Source organism: Eurosta solidaginis, chromosome 4, assembly GCF_040869045.1.
Source record: "Eurosta solidaginis isolate ZX-2024a chromosome 4, ASM4086904v1, whole genome shotgun sequence".
NCBI classification, from domain to species: domain Eukaryota; kingdom Metazoa; phylum Arthropoda; class Insecta; order Diptera; family Tephritidae; genus Eurosta; species Eurosta solidaginis.
Window position 1 is genome coordinate 19,458,230 of NC_090322.1, and position 20,602 is coordinate 19,478,831.

At 41.4% G+C, this 20,602-nt stretch overlaps 1 protein-coding gene and 1 long non-coding RNA gene across 2 annotated transcripts in view; one reads left to right on the forward strand and one right to left on the reverse strand.

Annotated features, from left to right (window-relative positions):
* The window catches only part of LOC137248420 (zinc finger protein 729-like), a 417,415-nt gene that overhangs the window by 232,336 nt on the left and 164,477 nt on the right, over window positions 1–20,602 (reverse strand). The window lies entirely within an intron of this gene.
* LOC137249217 (uncharacterized) lies at window positions 13,632–20,506 on the forward strand. The gene is made up of 3 exons (XR_010952292.1): window positions 13,632–14,015; window positions 19,236–20,045; window positions 20,117–20,506. It is a non-coding gene; the product is annotated as an uncharacterized lncRNA (long non-coding RNA).

Here is a 20,602-nt window from a genome sequence, read left to right on the forward strand (position 1 = left end):
GTGGTAGTGCTGTGTAGTTTTCTAAAGCCATGCTGATGAGAGGCGAGTGGCAAATTTGACTTGAAATGGGGCAGTAAAATGGCTTCAAGCGTCTTTGCTACTGGCGATAGGAGAGATATCGGGCGATATGACTCTCCTATGTTAGCTGGTTTCCCAGGCTTTAGTAGCGGGACCACCTTGGCCATTTTCCATTTTTCGGGAATGACAAAGGTGGAAAGAGACAGGTTGAAGACATATGATAAATATTTAAAACCCTCATTTCCTAGGCTTTAAGCATCGGCATGGCTATGCCGTCAGGGCCTACCGTTTTAGATGGTTTAGCTTGACCGATGGCATCCTCAACCTCTTTAACGGTGATGGTAATTGGGGACGTGCTGAATTTATGTTTGTGCGCGTGTCTGTCGGCCCTCCGTCTAGCTTTGTCAACCGTAGAATGCATTATATATTGTCGGCAAAAGGCGCTCGCGCATTTTTTCGCATCCGACAGCACTTTATCGCCAAAGGCGATGGAATTTTTTTGTCATTGTGCTTAGACGGATTCGATAGGGACTTTACGGTGGACCAAAGTTTACCTACACCGGTAGAGAGGTGACAACCGCTTAGGGCTCCTCCCATTTCTTCCGCTTGTGTTCATCCACAAGCAATCTATTGCGTTGGTTTATATCCCTTATTTGGGGTCGCCGGGATCGAGCTGTCTTATAAGGTCACGTCGCCAAATTTGCGGCCTCCGCCGGAAAGTGAGGCAGAATTTCGGGAATTCTTCCCCCGGGAATAAAGCGAGCCGCGGCGGATTCAATGGCCTTGAGGAAAGCACGTTCCCCTTGGTGAGCATCAGTCGGGATAGGGAGGGCAGCAAAGCGGCAGTCTGTCCTTTTTTAAGTTTATGAAAGTGCTTTTATCAGACACGATGAAGTGAGCGGTACGCTCGAGCGAGATAAGTATTGGCAGGTGGTCGGATGCCAATTTTACCATCGGCTGCCAGTTGACGCAGTTTACGAGTCCTGCGCTCACGATTGACATATCTGGCGAACTGTGACAGCTTCCTACCATACGAGTGGGGGCGTGTCCGGTTATTGTGCAGAATGTCGATTCTTCTATTTGATCCGCCAACATCTCACCCCTACTGTCCTCCCGCAAGTTTGAATGCCATATATTGTGATGGGCATTGAAATCGCCTAAGATAATACGATTGTCGCCAGTGAGTAACGCACTAATATTAGGGCGGTATCCACTGGTGCAGCAGGTGGCAGGAGGGATGTAGATGCTGATGATTTCTAGGTTTACATTGCCTGACCGGACAGATAAGCCTTGACGTTCCAGGACATTGTCCCTGCGGCCGATGTCGGGATCAAATATATTGTGACACTAAGTGATACTCACATCACTAATCTGATACTAAGTAAATAAAGCCACAACAACAATAAAGCACTGCCACACTTGTATGTACGTAAACAAATTAGTCATCAGGTACACACATGCATACAAGCAGCAGAGAGATACTCACAAACGCATGTCATCATCAGCTACTACTTCGCTCATATATACACACGCCTATCGTTACACACTACAAATAAACGCACGTACGGCTGGTGACCAGGTAGAGGATTCTAGAAGAAGAAACGTCTAGACATTTGGGCAGAGAGTATAAAAGCAGCAGAAGCTGAGTAGTCCGTATTCAGTTTGATTTAAGCACGCTATTGGTTGTGAAGTACTTTCATAGTAGTATAATAAAGACCATTTTTGCGTTATTGAATATTGGAGTTATTTATTCAACAGTTTAGCGATTCGAACGTTAGCAGAAGATTTGGAATAAGCGGAATTTCACTAAATCTCTCTCACTAAGTCTCTTGAATCGCAGCAATGCGGATGTTGTGCCGCTTCATGAAATCGAGTATCTCCGTGATCTTACCAGTAAGTGCAACAGGGGAGACGTCGTCACTCTAGGAGTAAGTGACGGGTGACTACGTCTGGGTTGTGAGAGGCTAGGGCGCAATTGCTGTTGTGACCCTGGGACAGGTCGTCCCTGGGTAAGCATTGGGGTGGCCGGTGTATTTGGGTTTGCGGCCTGGCAACACGGCGCAATGAAGCCCGTCGGGGGGTTTTCGTCGCGAAGACCAGAACATCTAGGAAAGTGGCACCGACCAAGGCAGGAGCTGCATTCGGCGGATGTCGCAAACATATATATTCTGTGCTTGCAGACAGTGCAAAAGGTGGTAGGGACTAAGAGTATGTTTCCCTGACCTACACGATTGCTGCCGGAAAAGAGGGGGAAAAAGACGGGGGCAGGGGCTGATATACGGCATTGCTGCCCACTCTACTACGGACATTGTAGTTATGAGTGGGAGTGGCCGTATGAGCTGGAGGCACCACAGGGCGCGAGTTGCTGGGGGAACTAGTAGTGGCTTGCTGAGCAGCGGAGCTGCTGGAATGTAGTGGGGGGAGCTAAGGCTCAGACTACGGGCCCTTGGGCGTGAACAGCAGGGAGCCACAAATGATTTATAGAAGTTACGGGGACGCCTGGTTTTGAGGTCTAGCCCTGAACAACCTGTCCGATGCAACCATCCCTTGCACGAGACACACTGACAAGAAAATGACCGTCCTAAAAAGATTATTTTCCGGCAAACGCAGCAAAACCATTTCTCAGGTCGGGGTCAGGAGACGGACCCGGATTGGGTTCGATACCTGCCCGGAGCAGGAGAGTATGGAGCAGTCCCGCTGCGAGGAGCTGCTGGAGGAATGACAATTTGTGGAAAGGACATATGGGGTTACATTGAAATGACAGTCCTTGGTCGGGAAAAATCCCAAGTCGCTCCGGTACATAGAACCAACTGCCTTGGGAAGCGAATCTTATCGACCGATATCACTCCTTTCGCCAGTAGCGAAGACATTGGAAACCGTTTTGCTCCCTCATTTTACGGCAAATCTTCGACTCGCCACGCACCAACATGGCTTCCGTAAAATGCACAGCACCACCACCGCGCTCAGTGCCATTAACACTCAGATTAATTATGTGTTAAATCAGCAAAAACCCCATCATAGGACGGTGCTCGTGGCACTTGACCTGTCAAAAGCTTGTGACACAGTCAACCACGACACACTACTCCAAGATATAGAAGGCTCACACCTTCCTTCTTGTCTAAAAAGATGGATCGCTAATTACCTGAGTGGTCGGCAGGCGTTAGTTGAATTTAGGAACGTAATTTCTAAACCTAGAAAAATTAAATAGGGGGTCCCACTGGGTGGTGTCCTGTCCCCGCTTCTGTTTCATTTTTACATATCAAAACTCCCTTCCCCACCAGAAGGAGTCACAATCATTTCCTATGCTGACGACTGTATGATTATGGCTACAGGACCTGGCGCTTCAGTTGATGAATTAGTTTCTAAAATGAACAGCTATCTCCCCGATCTTTCCAGTTGTTTCACCTCGTCCAACTTGGAATTATCACCGACCAAATCCACGGCCACCCTGTTTACGAAGTGGAAGGAACAGATGTAAATATTGGACGTACGCGTCGAGGGTGTGACACTACCGACTGTCAGTCACCCAAAGATCTTAGGGGTAACGTTCGATAATACTCTAACCTTCATGGCTTATGCCACCGAAATTGTTTCTAAAGTACAAAGTCGCAACAAAATCCTAAAGTCGATTGCCGGCAGCACATGGGGAAAAGACAAAGAAATGTTGCTAACCACGTACAAAGCAATTGGCCGGCCGCTCATGAGCTACGCGTCACCAGTCTGGCCGCCTGGTCTTAAAAACACATACTGGAAAAGGCTAAAAACCTGTCAAAATGCTGCAATTAGAACTGCCACCGGATGTCACCTTATGACACCCGAACACCAATTACATAATGAGGCCAACGAGCTCAATATTCACCCTTATCGCGAGTTTTGTTTTCACCCGAAAATATTCACAGTTTTTGTTCACCGTATCGCAGAGGATGGCGAAACAATTTTTCGTGTTCGAAAAAGATTTCACCTTATCGGCAACTCTTTGTTCGGGCGAAATGAACAGCGGGGAAGCCCAAATTTGTTCACTTATATTTTACAGGCGAACTAGAGGAAAAGAAAATGCTAAGTAATTTTTTGTTTTGAAATTTGATACTCTTATGATTATATGTACTTTTATTATTAGAAATACATCAATAAATAATGCACAATCGGAAGCTGAGTGGAAAAAAGTGAAATTCCTGTATTCCTAAGTATGTAAATTCTATTTTTTATGACAACGTATCAGTCGGCCAAGTTATCCATTGTGGACAAAGCGACGGTTCCAAAATGTTGAACACCTCACTGCAACAAGATTGTCTAATACCCATTTCGTCCTTTCCAACGCCTTTTCCCTATGCGAAAAAGCGAATACATGTACTCAACTTTACGATTGGTGGAACTCCAAATTTTTGCTTCAATGGTGGCAAGGAGTTGGTAAGAATATTTAGCCAGTATTAGAATGCCGGCTTGTTTAGCCTGTAATATTGGCGAACGCTAATTGAATAAAAACTAACTTGTTATTCAAAAGTGCTGACAATAGTAATTTTTAGCTTACAGTGAATCAATTAGCTCCAAAGGGTTAGAACTGCCCCTTTATTGTTCCGAATCGCTTTCACATTTATATTCTCCTCGCGATCAATCAATACCGATTGGCGGAAAAAGTTCACCCGAACAAAAGAATTGAAGGCGAACACTTTTCCGCGTGAACTTCGCGATAAGGGTGATTAAAGAGCACAACGAAATGCCGACAAGCAGTTTTTGCTTAATTCTCACAAACCAGGACAACCTAGCAAACAACTGCTTGATCTAGCACAGCCTCCACGGGCATTAAGGGAACATCTCCTAAAGCACTATGGCGAGATCCGCCACCTGCCAACACAGCCGTTTGATCCTGGCAAGCATAAGCAGGCCCTTTGCCAAATCCACACAGAATCGGTCAACGCCTTTGTCAGGACGCGCCCGGTGAACCCCGTTATTAATATTGTAACGAATTTAGTGAAATTCCTCTTATTTGCAACATTCTGCTAACGTTCGTATCGCTAATATTCGTAACAATATGCAATATCCTACCCTTGCATAAGAAGAAAGCACATTACCAAGGGAGACACGAGTCACCCTGGCCCAACTTCGTTCTGGATACTGTAACAGGTTAAACTCTTACTTGTCCAGAATCAACCCCGACATACGCAATGTATGTCCTGCATGCAAAGTGTCCCCAACCATCTTTTCAATTGTAATGTGGAACTTACGCCTTTAACACCAATCTCCCTATGGTCCGCCCCTGTTGAAACAGCCAGTTTCCTAGGACTCCCATTGGAGGATTTCGATGACAATTTGTGAGTGGTCGTGCCCATTGAGTGGGGCGAAGCACTGTTAATACAACAACAACAACAACAACAACAACTCAAACAATGAATATGATTTTGTCAAACTATTCGTTAAAATTTGAATGAATTGTAATTAGTACACGTAGCCACCATTTAACACATTTCCTTAATCCGATCCACTATTTAAGAGATATTGCGATGCCAAAAATTGTTTTCGATCACCGATCATATAACAGAATACCAGCGCTGGATTCCGCGCTTTACGGAGTAATTAACCTTAATATAAGATCACAGTATACGGGGTTTATGAATGCCATTTTACCTATTTACTTTCAATTTAGCATCTTCTTCTCTTAAAGCTGCCATATTTCGCTCACGCGTCTCTGGATCTTCGTCCTTATGCGTAGTTGAGTGTAACCGTAGCTCCGAAGCCAAATGAAAAGCTAGGGGACAAGATTCACATCTGTGAATATTATCACCCAGATGTACACGTAAATGCTTATTCGATAGTCTTTTTGTCGTAAAGCACCGGTCGCAGTATTTGCATTTATATGGTTTTTCACCGGTATGAGTACGCATATGCTCCCTTAGGCGCACAGCTGTTGCAAATCTGTTTAATACAGGTAGAAAATAAAGTTAACAAAAATTTTCTGAAATATATTAGGACGAGGATTTTTATGATAACTTACCGCTTTTCACAAAAATCACATTTATGGGGCTTTTCATCGCTATGAATTAGTTTATGTAGATTTAAGAGCGATTTTGTTTGAAAGTGTTTGCCACAAATATCGCAGGGGTATCTAAAAAAAAAACCACAGGTAATTAAGACAATCAAAAAAAAAAACTAGTTTATTTTTTGATATTAAAAAGAAGCGAGGATATGAATTTTGTAACTAAATTGAAATTCGGCTACTAAAAAGTCGAGTATGTCCAAATTTAAACGCGGTCTTAAAACTTTTTAGTATGTTTAGACTCACTTGCAGAATGGCAAGTTATTTTTTAGCTCAGAGCTAATTTAAAAATTTGTAAAAAATGCACGTTTTAACCCCTCATGTTAGCTCAAGTCTGCGTTAAGACTGAGCCGTTCTGCAAAAGAGCCTTAAATAATATCTTCGGCTTATATCCAAACCCTCTCTCAGCAAAAACACAGTTTTTCAAGAGCAAAAAAACCGTTTTGACAGCTATATTGTGAAATGCTAAAATATGAAGTACGGCAGTGGGTGATGAAAAATTGCTTTGTGTATTCAAATAAGGTGTGTAGTTTAAACTCAGTTTAATATAGTTTATTAGACAGATTGAGCTTTTTGTTAAACGAATTGTAAACGTAGCCTAAGGTTAAGTCTGTAAATGTAAACGTAGCCTAAGGTTAGTCTGTGTAAAATAGTTTAAGTAAAACTTATGGCAGCTCTGTAAATCCAAACAATTAATGTAAATTATGGCAACACTAGAGAATAAAAAGATCAGGGACTTCCGGTTGGACATTGAAAACGACAACACGTAGTTTTATTAAATCAACCAGATTTGGAAACATCCATCCAAATAAATTAACAATATTATCTCATTATAGAATTAAAATCATTTTCTTAAAAAAATGTTGTTGATAAAAATTTTTGCAGATAAAAGAAAATATTAGCTTTTTGGACGTATTGTATAGAAAATATTTCAATCGTGTTTTGAACATGACGCCTTGAAAAAGCGCGTAGTTTCCTTTCTTCCTTTTCTTTTTTTCTTTTCTCTTCTCCTTTAATTTTTTTTATTCTCTCTATTCTCTTTTCTTTTTTAATTTTCTTTCCTTTCGTTCCCTTTTCATTCCTTTCCCTTACATTTTCTTGCTTCCGTTTCTTCCGTCCTGTAATTTTTTCATTTTATTTGATTTTGTTGTAGTTATCGATGTTAGAAAAAAAAATAAAAGGAATTGTGTAAAGCAAATGAATCTGCCTCGCTAGTTAAAAACATATTATTTTATTTTATTTTATACATTTGTAAATTTTAGTGAATTTTAATTCTTTTTATTAAATTATTATGCATTATTATGACAGAACTCAAAAGAATTAAAACATACCAGCTGTCATTAGACCTATTCCTAAACCGCCAAAGATTTGATCAAATGTCTTTGCATTTTTTAAGTTAGAAATTCGATCAAAGTCCCTATCGATCACAACTAAGCACAATGAAAAAATTTCCATCGCCTTTGGTGATAAAGTGCTGTCGGATGCGGAAAAAAGCGTGAGCGCTTTTTGCCGACAATATGTAACGCATTCTTCGGTTGACAAAGTCAGACGGCGGCCCAAGAGATGCGCACACAAGCATAAATACAGCGTGTCCAATTACCATCACCGCCAGAGGTTGAAGAAGCATAGCCATTCCGATGCTTAAAACCTATGCAGAGGGATTTAATTATCTAGCGCATGCCTTCAAGTTGTCCCTGTCCACAAGGAACTTGTGGGTGGGGAGGGAGGGATGGCATGAAGGTTTAATGTGGTCACATAAATCGTTCCCGGGATGGTCGGGCTAGCACCTTAATGGTGCTGTGGTACCGGAGCGTACCGGATCTGTATCCGGCAAAGGACCATCACATCGATAACACTCCCCAAAGCCTTCGGGGAGCAACCTTATCGCTACAACAACAACAACTAAGAGAATCCAACATGTGGTAAAGAGCTAGGCACGGACACGCGATGATTCTGGACGATATGAGGAAGAGGCAATTAAATGGAATAATAACCGACCTAACTTCCCAAACAGATCACATCACAAAGGTTTTGGACTTCCAGGTTCACTGGAAATAGCACACTGGAAATAGCTAAAGACCTGTCAAAATGCTGCAGTCAGAACTGCCACCGGATGTCACCTTATGACCCCCGAACACTAATTACATAATGAGGCCAAAGAACTCAATATTAAAGAGCACAAAGCAGTTTTTGCTTGTCACAAACCAGGACATCCTAGCAAACAACTGCTTGATCTAGCACCGCCTCCACGGGCATTAAGGGAACGCGTCCTAAAGCATTATGGCGAGATCCGGCTCCTGCCAACACAGCCGTTTGATCCTGGCAGAATCGGTAAACGCCTTTGTCAGGACGCGCCCGGTGAACCCCGTTATTAATATTGTAACGAAATTTCTCTTATTTGCAACATTCTGCTAACGTCGTATCGCTAATATTCGTCACAATATGCAATATCCTACCCTTGCATAAGAAGAAAGCACATTACCAAGGGAGACATGAGTCCCCTGGCCCAACTTCGTTCTGGATACTGTAACAGGTTAAACTCTTACTTGTCCAGAATCAACACCGACATACGTAATGTATGTCCTGCATGCAAAGTGTCCCCAACCATCTTTTCAATTGTAATGTGGAACTTACGCCTTCAACACCAATCTCCCTATGGTCCGCCCCTGTTGAAACAGCCAGTTTCCTAGGACTCCCGTTAAGAGGATTTCGATGACAATTTGTGAGTGGTCACGCCCATTGAGTGGGGCGAAGCACTGTTAATACAACAACAACAACAACAACTCAAACAATAAATATGATTTTGTCAAACTATTCGTTAAAAACTTGAATGAATTGTAATTAGTACACGTAGCCACTATTTAACATATTTCCATAATCCGATCCACCATTTAAGAGATTTTGCGATGTCAAAAATTGTTTTGGATCACGGATCGTATAACACGACACCGGCACTGGATTCCGCGCTTTACGGAGTAATTAACCTTAATATAAGATCAGAGTCTACGGAGTTTATGAATACCATTTTACCTATTTACTTTCAATTTAGCCTCTTCTTCCCTTAAAGCTGCCATATTTCGCTCACGAGTCTCGGGATCTTCGTCCTTATGCGTAGTTGAGTGTAACCGTAGCTCCGAAGCCAAATGAAAAGCTAAGGGACAAGATTCACATCTGTGAATATTATCACCCATATGAATACGTAAATGCGTATTCAGTACACCTGACTTAACAAAGCACCGGTAGCAGTATTTGCATTTATATGGTTTTTCACCGGTATGAGTACGCACATGCTCCCTTAGGTTCGCAGCTTGTGCAAATCTGTTTAATACAGGCAGAAAATGAAGTTAGAAAAAATTTGGTGAAATATATTAGGACGAGGATTTTTATGATAACTTACCGCTTTTCACAAAAATCACATTTATGGGGCTTTTCGCCGCTATGAATTCTTTTATGTATTTTTAAAACCCATTTTCTTTTAAAATGTTTGCCACAAATATCGCACGGGTATTGTCCGTTCTTGTCACGTATGTTTTTGTTTCTGAAAAAAAAAAAAAAACCTCAGGTAATTAAAACAATCAAAACAAAACGAGTTTATTTTTTGATATTAAAAAGAAGCGAGGATTTGAATTTTGTAACTATATAGAAATTCGGCTACTAAAAAGTCGAGTATGTTCAAATTTAAAACTTAAAACTTTTTAGTATTTTTAGGCCCACATGCTGAACGGCAAGTTATTTTTTTATTTCACAGCTAATTTCAAAAATGTGTCAAAAATGTATGAGTTTAACCCCTCGTTTTAGGTTAAGTCTGAGTTATAAAACTTTACTTGCCGTTTTGCAAAAGAGCCTTAAAGAACATCTTCGGCTTATATCCAAACCCTCTCTCAGCAAAAACACAGTTGTTCAAGAGCAAAAAAAACCGTGTTGACAGCTATGTATATTGTGAGTTTCTAAAAGCACAGCCGTGGGTAATGAAAAATCGCTTTGTGTATTCAAATACGTTGTGTGGTTTAAACTAATTTTAATATAGTTTATTAGTCAGATTGAGCTTTTTGTTACATGAATTAAAATTATTTTCTTAAAAAAATATTGTTGATAAAAGTTTTTGCAGAGCAAAGAAAATATTAGTTTTTTGGACGTATCCTATTGAAAATATTTCAATCGTGTTTTGAACATGAAGCCTTGAAAAAGCGCGTAGCATGGTATAAATATTACCAGGGAAAACCATTTACTCTTCTTGGCGGCCATAATGGTTTTTTGATTTTTAAAAAAATTTTAAAATCACTCTCTTGAACTTTGTGAAAATGCCAAACCAAAGTAAAAACAAAAAAAATTGTTGGTTTGACATTTTAATTTTTTTTTTAATACCAAAAAAATAAAATGGTTATGAAATAAGTGAAAAAATATTTCGAAAAGTTTTGAAACCGGTTTTTATGTATATGGCAAAAAAATTAGTTACCAATATAATGGATGCCTCAACACATGCTATTTTTGCAAAGGAAAAGAAGAAAGAATGTTGGAGACCACCCCTATTGATTTTTCATTCATCCTTCTTCACTTGGTTGATACGTCTTTAACCCTTAAATATGCTGAAACTTCACTTTATAAGAGATCACCATTCTCAAGTGACCTCGCTACTGCGGAAAAAAATTATCTTGGAGATATTCTTTGGTTTGTTTTGGTCTTTTCCTTCGCGGTTGGAAGATACATTTTTTAATTGGCGCTTAACCGTTTAGGAGATGCTGGCCGTTGCGTAACAAGTCACTCCAGAAAACCATTTACTCTTCTGGGCGGCCATAATGGTTTTTTGATTTTTAAAAAAATTTTAAAATCACTCTCTTGAACTTTGTGGAAATGCCAAACCCAAGTAAAAACAAAAAAAATTGTTGGTTTGACATTTTAATTTTTTTTTTAATACCATTTATTTAATTTAATGCATTTACCGGCTGAACGGTCAAAGTCTGCCACCGTGGTGTGGGGCTAGTGTGTTGGCCTATCCATCAAAAATATTTAAGAAAATTTGTATAAATGGTATTGATTGTCCCTCGGTATTACCTTGGCACCAAAAATTCGTCCGAATTAGCAGATACATTTTTGGGTTGGCACAAAACATGTATTTAGGTGAGCCAGTTCGTAGAAAGAAAAACGAATACACGATAGGTAGCCTTCGAATTGGATGGAAAGCTAGACCTTAATCTCCTTAGATACATACACCAAATTGTTCTTATTAGTAGATATGTATCTCTTCCGTACACCTTGGCGGTATGTCGGTGTTTTCTTCTCGTCGCGCAGACGTTGATACATTTCTAAACAATTTGTTGAAGAAAATTCCTCAGAAGAGGATCGTGGCCTGATTCTTCCTTTTGCGGGAAACCACGCAGAATACCTTTCTGCATTACATTGGGTGGGTTCAACACCGGTTTGGAGACCAAAACTATATCCGCGTAAAACACTTATGTTCACAATTTTTTTGTGTGCACCACAAAATCATCAAAATTACAACAACCACATGCAAATTTTTAAAATTTCTTTTGCAAATATCTCTTGACGTACCCAAAATTTATTACCTCCGCTTTCGGATTCGCGATCCTGGATCCAAAACGCGTCTTTTGATACCCCTCTTGATATTTTTGGACGTGTATTAAGAGTGTCATGCTGTCGTATAGAATTACCAAATATATTACAGTTTGTTATATTTTTGTTATGAAAACAACACCAAAATAAAAAAAAAATATGTGAGAGCAGTGAGAATTTTAAAATTTTTTTAAACGTCATTTCAGCCCTCACCGGTGTTACCTTGTAATATTTATACCATGGGGCGTAGTTTTCTTTCTTCCTTTTCTTTTCTCTTCTCCTCCCATTTTTTCTATTCTCCCTATTCTCTTTTCTTTTTTAATTTTTCTTTCTTTCGCTCCCTTTTCATTCCTTTCCCCTACCTTTGCTTGCTTCCGTTTCTTCCCGTCCTTTAATTTTTTCATTTTATTTGATTTTGCTTTAGTTATTTATGTTAGAAAAAATAAAATGAATTGTGTAAGGTGTAAGTACAGCCCAGCAAATGCAACCCTGCTGATATTAACAAGAATGCATACCTGCAGAGAAGATGTACTAAAATATATTTATACAAAACCGCGACTAACTTCTATATATGAAGGGCGTCACTAGATAAGTTTAAACCAACGAAGAACGATCTGGAAAGATTGGATAAGCTGAGCAAAAATTAAAATAAACAGATATATTAAATAAAACCCTTTGAGAATCGAGTTTTTATATCTCAGATGTGAGGACAAATCCATATAATCAACTTAATAAGAAAAAACGCAAATATGTCGAATCCGAAACAGGAGTTGAAAAAAGCACTTGCCGATGCAGGTGCCGAATTTCCACCAACAGCAACGCCCAAACAGTTGCGCAAATTACTGGAGGACATTGTTGGGAAGAAATCATGGAGTATGCAAGATGATAATCCCAATGCGAAAGAAACTGACGATTTTGAAGAAATTGCCGATGCCGTGAACTTTAACTCTGCCGCCCATAACACCACTGCCGTTAACGTCGACGCCGCTGCTGCCAACGATGCTGCTCACAATGCTTCTGACGCTTATATTGCCGAAAATATTGTTGCTGCCACTAATGTTACTAACAATAATATTGCCGTTCATACGGTTGCTGCCGTTCACAGCGTTGCTACAACCAACAGTTCCGCTTATAATTCCGCTGCCGCTAATGCTGTTAATACGGATGACAATGCCATTTGTTCTGCCGCTATTGCCGCTCGCCCGCTCGATCTTGCTGAAGAAATACCAAATGTTAAGCAAGTGGCACCAAGGATAATCAACTTAGACGAAGACGTTGCAGATCTCAGAAAGCGAATAGAGTTATTGTCGCTCATGAAGAAAATAGAAGAACTTGAGTGCCAGGTTGCACATAAAAACAAGCGTCGGCCAGATTTTGGTGAAATCGAGCATGCACTTCCCAAATTTAATGGTGACGACGTAGCGTATTCTGTTAACCATTTCCTACGGGACCTCGAAGAAATATTAGACGCTACAGGTGCCGATGGTAATTTTAGGTTGCTCGCGCCGGCTCGTTAACCGGAACGGCAAAGGTGTTCCTTACAACTACCACGGCGCTCAATTATGCTGCATTGCGGAAGGCATTAGTGGCTGAGTTTGATATAGCAGTATCAAGGCAGGAGGTTTACAAAATGCTTGCCCAAAGGCGATGGCGAAGAGTCCTTACACTGCTATATCTTGAATATGCAGGCACTCGCAAAGCGTGCAAACATTACGGAAACTGAAGTAATCGATTTTATAATCGATGGTGTTTGTACTTCGGTCCCGAACGTTCATATTTTGTTGACGGCACGTACGCTAGACGAAATGAAGATGTTGATTGCAAGAAATCTGTTGAGTTCATAATTGCATATCTATAATGTTATATTTTAGTTCCTACAGGGGTTAATGCGCAAGCACGAAACATATGTTTGACATTTGCTTATATCTTTGTTCGTTGTCATACTTTTTACTTACTTACTATTTTTCCGTGCAACTACCGCCACAAATATTCTGTGCTCTACCAAAAATTATAAAAGCAAAATAAATATTAGGTAGTACAATTAAATGTACATTAAGTGTGTCCAGCATTATTTATTCTTTGGAATTTGGTAAGCCGCTACCCGCATACAGTCCACTGCGTAAAGCAAACCGCCTAAACATCTTTTTGATCCTTCCGCGCCGGATATCTCGCACCGCATTATATTGCATTTGCTTCAAAAGCTGAGGAAAATACATCGCAACCATAACCCTCAAATTTGAAGCAACGCATTGTCCGCATTTACTTCCAAATCTGAAGAAATCATAGCAACCATAACCTGCAAATTTGAGACACCGCATTTTCAACATAATTGCCAGAATATTTCGCTAACTAGCTAAGCTGCTGGTACCGCATATTACAACTATAACAACAAACCGTATGTATTAAAACATATTTCCTTCTTATAATTCTGCGAATTTATTGCAACCAATAAAACTATCGTTACATATTTTAATTCTACGCTGTATTTTTCATACATACATACTTAAAATTTTTAAACTAACTTGCACTTACATAACCTTGAAAAAATAACCTGCAACATGTCGACACATGTGAAACCCCGTGACTCTGCACTTAATGCAATTAAAAGGTATATGGTAGAGCAACGACGAGGCATTTTTGTTGGACATTGATAATGTCGAAAGTTATTTGGTGCTCCTTAACGAACAATGAGTGCGCTTCAATTCAGAACAAGACGAAGTTGAAAAGTCTTGCGGAGTCGAAAATGTCGCGGTAGAAGAAGAAGTACGCATACAGGCAGAGACTTATTATGCTACAGCCTTGGCAAACTTTAGGATTTCAGAAATTCCGCGTTAGCTCACCAAATCAACCTACACATGCACCAGAAAATGCTCATGTATCAGCATCGATTCGTTTGCCAAAAATGCATCTCCCACCTTTCGCGGGTGATTCCACAGAATGGGTCGCTTTTTATGATGCCTTTACCTCGTTGGTGGATGTCAACGCTTCCTTGTCGGGCGCTCAAAAACTCCATTATCTACGTACCTGCTTAAAGGGGGATGCTCTTAGTGTAGTCAGTGGGTTTAAGATAAACGATGCGAATTATATAGAGGCGTGGGAACTTCTTAAATCGCGTTATAAAGTAATGCAAGTTATGGTCGACGCACATCTCAGGGCAATATCACAGATTCCCAAAGTACAAACGACACCGCCGACTCCATCAAGAGCGTTCTCAACGCGTTTCAGCAGCATATACGAGGACTCAAAGCATTAGGGGTCCTATAAACTTTTGGGATGCTTGGTTAGTTTACGAAGTTGTTGCGTTTGAGAGGCGCGAGCAATGGGAGTTGTCGCTCATCAGCGATGAGCCTCCTACTTTCGAGCAGCTTACGACATTTCTAGAAGTGAGGTGTCGTTCTTTATCGATGTTCATCACACCAGCAACTCAATCGTCGGCAGCCAAGCCAAAAACTGTCTGCAAAGCAACCAAGTCGCTCCACACGCTATCAAAGCCACATCACGCGCGTTGTACGTATTGCAACGCTTCACACAAAATTTACGCTTGCGAAACGTTTCGGAATTTGGACTCATCAGTTAAATCCAAGTTCATCAAAGATACTAAAGCATGCACAAACTGCCTTAGTACGGGGCATTACAAAAATAATTGTAATAGCTCGTCCACATGTCGCGTATGCCATCAACGTCACCACACTCTGCTTCATAATGCTCTAGGTTCGCCCGAAGCTAACCGTACCGCCGCAAATACCGCTCTTGTCAACACTCCTTTACGCCAATTTCTCAACGCAGAAATAGCTAATAATACTGTTGCTCCTTGTGTTTCGTCCTGCATGAGTTCTCATCCGCTACCTACTCCGCCGAAAACAGTCCTCTTAGCTACCGCTCTAGTTAGAGTTCGGGATAGCGCAGATCGTTGGCAAACCGCTCGCCTTTTGTTTGATACCGGATCGCACGCATCCTTTGTTACAGCGTAATGCGTACAACGCTTGGGGTTACCACACATATCTTCGAACGTAACGGTAACTGGTATCGGTTCAGCTCAAAGTGGTCGCTGCAGGGGCGAAACTGCTGTATCCCTTGCTTCTCATTATTCTAATGAATGTTATGCTATCAACGCTTTAATTTTACCCAAAATTCCATCTGAGCTGCCAACACATCCAATTAATATCACCAATTGGTCGCACATTCAAGATATCTTCTTAGCTGATCCTCAATATATGAAGCCTGGCCGCATTGACGTCTTAATTGGGATGGATCATATGGATGAATTGATCTGCGAGGAGCTTCGCAAGGGTCCACCCGGCAAATCAATGGCACAGAAAACGGTCTTTGGATGGACGTTGTTCAGTAGCCTAGATAGGACACGCGCGAGATAAATCTAGTCGCAGCACTGCGCCAACTAGGTTGTGGGAGCTTGAACAATCGCCACGCAAATCGTATTTCACGCACGAAGAACGCATCTGTGAAGAGCATTCTGAAACCATGCACCACCGCACTCCTGATGGGAGGTTTGTAGTTGAACTACCGCTTAAACCCAATGTTATACTGGGCGAATCGCGAGAATTCGCCATTCGCGATCTGTTGCGAATCGAGCGTAGGTTTTCCAAAGATAACTCTTTACGACTGCGCTACAACGAATTTATGACCGAGTTGCTTGAAATGAATCATATGGAAGTTGCGCCCGAACCCGCCAAGGATGCATACTACATGCCGCACCATCCCGTCTTAAAGGAATCTAGCATCACCACGAAATTGAGGGTTATTTTCAACGCGTCTGCCAAGACTTCATTTGGCAATTCTTTGAATGACGCATTGTATGTCGGGCCACAACTTCAGCAAGATCTGGTTTCGATATTGATGCGATTTAGAATGCACCGTTATTCAATTACTGCGGACATAGCAAAAATGTACCGCCAAGTTTGCGTCGATAAGAAGCACGTAGACCTTCAGCGCATTGTGTGGTGCTTCGATTCCAACTCGCCTATAAGGGATTATCGGATGATGCGTGTAACATATGGTGTTGCGGCTGCATCTCACTTAGCCGTAAGATCGTTACAGCAGACAGCTAAGGATTCGGCCAACCCATGCAACCCAGCCATTTCTGCAATTACGCCGGATTTCTACATGGATGATCTGCTGACAGGTGCATCCTGCAGTGATGACTTAAAGGCCATACATCAGAACGTATCTACAATTCTTCAAGAGGGTGGTTTCGAGCTGCGGAAATGGGCCACGAACTGCGCGGAGGTTAGGGAGAGTATTTCAAACATACCTCAGTCTATTTCGCATTATATCGTCGATGACAAAAACGTCAATGCATTGGGAATCGTTTGGAATACTGAGGAAGACTACATTATGTTCGCAGTTAATTTACGAAACCCTCCTATCGCTTTAACAAAGAGAGCATTCCTTGCTGACGCTAGCACATTATTCGACCCTCTCGGGTTACTGGCTCCGGTGATAGTCAAATCGAAGATGTGGTTCCAAGACATATGGCGCGCTGAAGTTGGTTGGGACGACTTGGTACCACATGAAATAGCAAGACCTTGGAAGGAACATCGTTCACAATTAGAATGGCTAGCCAATGTGAGAGTTGACCGCTGGACCGGCTCTGGAGTAAATGAATCCTTTACCGAACTGCACGTCTTTTCTGATGCGTCAGAGCGAGCATATGCCGCTGTATTGTACGCGCGAACTGTCTACAACGATGGTCGAGTCACTGTGGCACTAATCTCCTCAAAGACTAAGATGGCGCCTATCAAAACGACCACGTTACCGCGATTGGAATTGTGTGGTGCTCACCTCGCGGCGAAGTTAGTAAGAAGCGTATTGAGTAGTTGGAACAACACATCATATCCCCTTTTTGCGTGGACCGATTCGACGATAACGCTAGCATGGTTGCAATCTCATCTGAGTCAGTGGGAAACGTTTGTTGCCAATCGCGTCGCAGATATACAAGAGACTCTCGCACCTGATTGTTGGAATCATGTGCGCTCGGAACGAAATCCCGCGGATTGCGCTTCAAGAGGCATCTCACCGGTCGATCTCTTGGGTCACGAGCTTTGGTGGCCTGGACCAGACTTTTTGAAGGTGGCAGAATCGTTTCAAACCCAAACTTCTTCGAAGCTGCATACGACTGACATAGTTTTACGAAAGAAGGTGCAATCTCACGTTTTAAACCCCATTACTCAATGGACGATACTCACGAAATATTCATCGTTTTCGAAGCTTCTCAGAATCATGGCTTATGTTTTGAGATTTATTGGCAATTCACGCGCAAACAAGCTACACGTCATGAAACTGAGTGGGCCTCCGACTTGCTACGAAGTATCAGAGGCAGAACATCGTTTAATCAAATATACGCAACAACTTTATTTTGGGAATGAAATTGCCCTGTGTGCAAAAAATAAACCTATTCCGCTGCGAAGTGTGCGTCAAATGCACTCGCCTAAACCGAAGTCTCGCTACCCAATCAATGGGCGATCTTCCTTCGGTGCGGACGACGTACGTCCGCTGTTTCACGCATACCGCTGTAGATTTCGCAGGCCCTTATTTGATCAAATTTACGCATGGGAGGGGGGCAAAACCCACCAAGGGGTATATCTCCTCATTTATTTGTATGGCAACTGGCGCAATGCACCTCGAGCTCGTCGGGGATCTTTCCAGTTCGTCTTTTCTCAACGCTCTAAAGAGGTTTGTCAACCGCCGAGGGCTTTGTTAAGTTATGCTCTTCGACAACGGTACGAATTTTGTCGGTGCTGAAAAGGAGTTACGTAAACAATACGAGTCGTGCATGAAAGACGACAAGATACAAACATTTTTTGCAAGTTCAGCCATTGAATGGCGATTCAATCCACCCAACGCTCCACATATGGGTGGCTACTGGGAGACTGGGATCAAACGGATAAAATATCATTTGAAGCGCGTTTTGGGTGACAATTTATTATCGTATGAAGAATTCAGTACGCCTTTAACAGAAGTCGAGGCATGCGTAAATTCTTGCCCTCTTTGTGAAAACTCTACTCATCCTACCAACTTGGAAGTCCTTACGCCCGGACACTTGCTTGTGGGGGAACCACTAAAATCACTTCCAGAGCCTGAGGGTCAAGGGTTCTCTGGAAGTGTACAACAAAGATGGCAGCTAATCTCTGCTATGAGGCAGCACTTCTGGCGGCGCTGGCACAACGAATATCTTATCAGCTTGCAACGGCGCACGAAATGGTTTCGGTCTTTACCTAACCTACAAGGAGACATCGTAACTGTGTGCACCGAGTCCACACCTCCTAGTAAGTGGACACTTGGTCGAGTAACACAGTGCCATCCCGGTGCTGACGGCCAAGTTCGAGTAGTTACTCTGAAGACAGCAAATGGAGAAATAGTGCGGCCGATCGCTAAGCTATGCCTGCTACCTGCCAAGGGAGACCTATTTTGTGACAAGCCTGTTGCAACACATCAACAATAATATACAAATTCTGCAACAAATTTTATTTTTATACAGTACACCTGCTCACAGACTGGTTTTCACATCAGTTCATAAACGTATACATATTATATGTATTTCGCATTTGAAAGCTACTGGTAAAAAATATTTAAACTAATAATAACTTTACCTTTCAAGGAAGAACCAAGCAAATAGGATACCCACGATGACACGCTCAAGGGAAGCCGAGATGATGAATTTGCAATTTCGCTGTTTATTAGTTTAATTGAATTTCTAATGCTCTTTGTAAACTAAGATAAGATTAATTTTGAACTTATCATATTTCTTCGATAGTTCAAGGGCGGCGGTATGTTGAGTTCATAATTGCATATCTATAATGTTATATTTTAGTTCCTACAGGGGTTAATGCGCAAGCACGAAACATATGTTTGACATTTGCTTATATCTTTGTTCGTTGTCATACTTTTTACTTACTTACTATTTTTCCGTGCAACTACCGCCACAAATATTCTGTGCTCTACCAAAAATTATAAAAGCTAAATAAATATTAAGTAGTACAATTAAATGTACATTAAGTGTGTCCAGCATTATTTATTCTTTGGAATTTGGTAAGCCGCTACCCGCGTACAGTCCACTGCGTAAAGCAAACCGCCTCAACAACATCAAAACAAATTCCTTTTAAATAACGTAATGGGGGCGAACCCGAGACTGTCATCAGCCGCAAAATAGCCGACAACAAATCAGAAGTCTACTGGTGGCAAATCAAGAAACGAACAAATCCTATGCTTTAATTGTTCGCGTACCGGGCACATGAAGCCCAGCTGTCCATACCCGCTGCGCCCAGATGGATCATGCTTTCGGTGTTGGCGAATGGGGCACGACCATCGGCCATGTCCAAATCCAGCGAAAGTGCTCAAACCTCGGGAGGATGTGGCTTTCGTATCTGATGATGCCGAATATGATGACGCTTTAGGAGCATTTAATTACGTAATTTTAGCATTTAAGTTAGACAGGAAAACATTATTTAGTAATGTATTTTCTCTTTTTGACACCGGCAGCCCGGTTTGCTTTGTGAAGGCGTGACTGGTCCCAAAAGAATTTGTAGCTGACCAAACCAATGGATCAATCACCCAATACAAGGGGATTGGAGGGGAAAACTTATTAATTTTCAATAAAATTAAATGTGAGATTGAATTTAAAAATAAAATAAATGAAATTGAATTGAATATATTACCAAATAATATCACGAATATACCTCTTATATTGGGACGTGACTCTCCAAATATTTAATATTCATTTTAAAAGTATTGTTAGGAAATATTCTAAGGAGAAATTGCTAGAGTTAAGAAACAAAGACGATACTATGTTAAGGAAAGACAATACTATGTTAAGGCAAATTGTAAGTGGATCTAAAGCAGACGTTGCCGTTGTAAAGCCAATTAGACTTATTAGAAAACTTAAACACAAATATGATGATGATGAATCTCGAGATTTTGAAAATTCTAGTGATGTTGACGTTCCTGACGTATTCAGTATCGACGTTT